The sequence below is a fragment of the Lethenteron reissneri genome, chromosome 16 (assembly GCF_015708825.2).
Source record: "Lethenteron reissneri isolate LAM-NWPU_2019-01 chromosome 16, ASM1570882v1, whole genome shotgun sequence".
Lineage (NCBI taxonomy): Eukaryota > Metazoa > Chordata > Hyperoartia > Petromyzontiformes > Petromyzontidae > Lethenteron > Lethenteron reissneri.
In genome coordinates, this window is record NC_083794.1 from 13,089,131 (window position 1) to 13,093,209 (window position 4,079).

General features: G+C 43.8%; 1 non-coding gene across 1 annotated transcript; it reads left to right on the forward strand.

The window, feature by feature from the left end:
- The first annotated feature begins 800 nt into the window (after positions 1 to 800).
- TRNAV-CAC (transfer RNA valine (anticodon CAC)) lies at positions 801 to 873 on the forward strand. The gene has a single exon. It is a non-coding gene; the product is annotated as a tRNA-Val (tRNA).
- Positions 874 to 4,079: the final 3,206 nt, after the last annotated feature.

The following is a 4,079-nucleotide window of genomic DNA, read 5'->3' on the forward strand; positions in this document are numbered from 1 at the left end:
CGCTGCACTCTGATGTTGTCGGAGTGTTGTTATAACAATTAGTGTTGTTATAACGATTCTATATTTATTTAAAGTTGCGCATTTTGATGTGACGTCACATTTCTCAAACCCCCCCCCCCCCTTGTCACGCATCGTCACAAATGTCTGACCCCCTCCCCCTAGGTGCGTGACGTCATTTATGGACGGTCCCCTTACTGGCGAAACGTCGTACTTGAATTGTAAATGTTGTGGGTTTATTCTCCGACACACAACCGGTGTGCTGTACTAGTAACGTTCTGTTTACGTGACAAACCCCTTACTAACTGGCTGTGTCGGGTGGTGGCGGGTTTAACGACACATTTATATATTTACGCGACCTAACCCAAAAAATATATATTATGGATAATATTGGCCGCGAAAGCGCCTATGTTTTGAACGGATTATTAAACATCATACATAAAATAGTGGGCGTCTCGAGCACGTGTCTTCATAGCACATATTCCCGTGGGGTCATTGCGCGAAACGTCGGCTATTATGTCGTTTTTTTCCTTCCTTTTTTTTAAGAGCCACGAGGGTAAGTTGCGAATGTTGGTAAGCGTGGTGCTCTTCGTTGCCTGTGCGCCAATGCAACCCAACGAGTGTCGCCTGCGTCGTGACTTTACCGAAAAAACCTAAGAGTATGAATCCTTGCAGTCACGAAAGCTTCAAATCTAGAATCGATGTTGTTGGTCGGAGCGACGTCCCAACAGAGTCAACAACATCGTACAACAGCGATGGGTTTACATATAAAGGTCGTCTCCTCTCAAGCTCAGCCACGGCAAGTTTCCGTAGTGTAGTGGTTATCACGTTCGCCTCACACGCGAAAGGTCCCCGGTTCGAAACCGGGCGGAAACATTTTTTATTTACTATTTTTTTGTTGTATTATCGCGTTTTTTTTTTTAAACATCAATTGCGAGAAGAGGAAACAAAATGGCTTGTGAACGCGCTACGCTTTCTTCAGTCCCGACAAATGTTCACGATGCTACGCTACGATTAAATGTAGGTGCCACGTGTGAAAATCGACCTCGTCCAAAAGTGTGGGTCAAGCGACCGCGTGCAGCTATCGCCATCTGCTGGAATCGAGGCTGTACTTGCAGACGGTGCGTGGACACAATACCACGGGGTGCATTTGGGCAGCAGCAGCAGCAGCAAGCTTGCAGCAAGCAAGCCGCGCCGATCGAGCGAGCCGAGCTGAACGGGAGAGACCCGTGCGGTACATTATGGAGGCCATTAAGTTCTGATGTATGGTTTTGATATGGTCGTGATGTGTGATCTGGGAATAGCCGTACCTCTGACGAATGAAATGCGAATACAAAAGGCCACGGCTGTCTCGCGCCGTGTCCTTCATGCGCACACCGCAGGGAATAAATTGGGTTGGGTCGAGTTCTCTCCTTGGCAAAATTCAGAAAATCCCCGGCCGTGTTTTTCGCATCTAATAGACAGCGCAGCATCATTTGTACGCAGATTCCACCGTGTAAAGATATTAAGGCGATGCGAGAAAATGCGGTGTGTAACCAAATGTGCACCCTGACTCAAAGGCATAAACATCAGGTGCTGGTAACCTCTCTTGATTATTTCTGTATGGAACAGTGCCACCCAAAACAACTAAGCAGACAAACCTATTGATTTCCTCAAAGAGAGAATGCATTCTTTGCCTTTGTTCCATTTTCTCTCTCTTCTGTGTATTAATAATTTATTATTCTGGGACGGGGGGGGGATTTAAAAAAACAGTCTGTCCTGGTAGGCAGTTTAGAGCATAAAAATAAACCTTTGTCAGCTTCAACCAACCTTCCCAACTGCCCTTGTTACTTTTGTTTTATTGACATGCTTTGTATGCAATTAAAAAACATTATTGTAATAAAAATTTAACAGCATAATGTATGCGTGTAATACATTTAATTAAAACGTTCGTAACGATATGCAATATACCGACGTGCCTATGGGAACACGTCTTTCATCATTGTGTATTACCTGCTATGACATATGGAACAGAAATATGAACATTGACCAAAACAGTGGAACAAAATCTGATATGTGTGCAAAACAGCGTGGAGAGGTGCATGTTTGGAATGACACTGGGACAAGAAGACGCATGCTTGAATTACACAGCAGATTCAAATTAAAAACGCCGTATTGAAGAAAAGTAAGTTGGCATTGGTAGCACATGTCACGAGCATGGATGATGGCTAGTGGTCAAGACGGAGCGGCAGGGGATTGACGATGTGTTGCATCACAATCAATCAAATTTTATTGAATATAGCACCCTTCGCACTAAAATTGTCACAGAGAACTTCAATAAAATGCAAGTTACACGCAACAATTCAAAATATATAACGTAGATTATAAAATGCATATTTTGCCAAATTCTGAAAACCGCAAAATACTTCCTTATTAGGTGGTGTTCATGGTTCACTCCACATCAACAAAAGGTCGACCAGCACACTGCACCATGAACACCCTACACGCAGAGACACGTGCCCCACAAAAGCAGACTGAGAATCCTAAAACTCTGACTACGAACCCACAAACCTAGGTTAAAACCCATAAACCTGAACTACAAACCCACAAATCTGAACTAGCAATAGCTCTCTCACAATAGCTTGGGGGGAGTTAATCTATCACTGGGTTCATCACGGCCGATAGGGATGATGATGATGATCATGCGCTGCACATTGGACATTGTGTCATAAAATACTTTTTTTAATGATGTGCAATAGAAAAATGTGTTTATTGGAGAGACGTGGAGGGCGAACCATCCTTGAGTGTCCTAACGCATGGCCTTTTATCCAAACAAAATCTGGACGAAGTTGTCACCACGAGGCTCTACAAAAGAGCACAGGCACAACTTCACAGAGCGAAAGAACAAATACTGCATTTTCAATAAATTGACACCGTTTCCGTGTTATCCCCTTGCCTTGAACTTTATTTACAAAGTGAAAGTTCTCAGTGTGTGGGGTGTTTTCTTCCTCTTCTAAAGGTTGACTGTGTGTTTGTAAATGAAAACAAACGGCTTCCCTGCAAAGGATGGGACACGTGGAAAACTGACTTCACCTATTGGCTGAGCATTGTGCATGCTGTCCAGCGTTCCAGCTGAGCAACCGTGGATCTGCGAGCACCAAAAGTTGTGCAATTCACGCTTCGCATGTTTTTCTTTAAAGGCGTGTCTGCCCATGACAAATTTGTTTGTTAAAACCAACCTGCCCGCGGGAGCGACTGTACATATCATTTGTTACTCTGGTAAATAGAGATAAATCGATGAAAGACAGATACTTTTTAATGCAAAACATGACTTGCCTATTGTTTGTTGCCATTGCACAGAAGACACGGGTCATTATGAGCACTGGGATTTTCATTTCATCCCGATAACCAACAACAACAATGTCTCAATTTTGCTAAACACATCTCTGTAGCCCCAAATATGAAGCCATGCTGTCGAAAGAAATATAGCTTCACCAGTTCCCGTGCATATGTCAAGGTGATTGCACACATGCACACATACAGCTCCACGTCAATCCACTGCTGGATGGGTGACTGCCCATGCCGTGCGGGCGGCAGGCGGTTAATTGACCACACTTCACTGCACTGGTGAAGAACACATTTTGACACAGCAGCAACCATGCATTTGCTTGCATGGACATTTTCTCGGCAAGAGGCCCTTTTTTGCCAGCAGCGGCATGACCAATAAATTGCAGGGCTGCACCTTTACCTTTGAAAATATTTTTTTGTAAAAAAAAAATCACAAATGCGTTTCTTATTGGCCATACGTAATGTGTCCAATCTATCTTCCATTTGTTTTTCATCGTTACTGTACAGACTGGTAACTGACAACAATAAATATATAGCTGCTGGCTAGAGCCCAGCATGTGGGGCTGGCTGGCGTTCCGTAAACCCACCGGAGTACGGCATTTCTAGCGATACCGTAATTACACAGCGCGCTCGGTTTGTGGAAGCCATACATCACGAAAATAAATACAAATTTGCACGACCAGAATTTTAAACCGAAATGAAAATGTTGCCATAGGACAGTGTTGTTTACACACCGCACGCACTCTATGTCATGC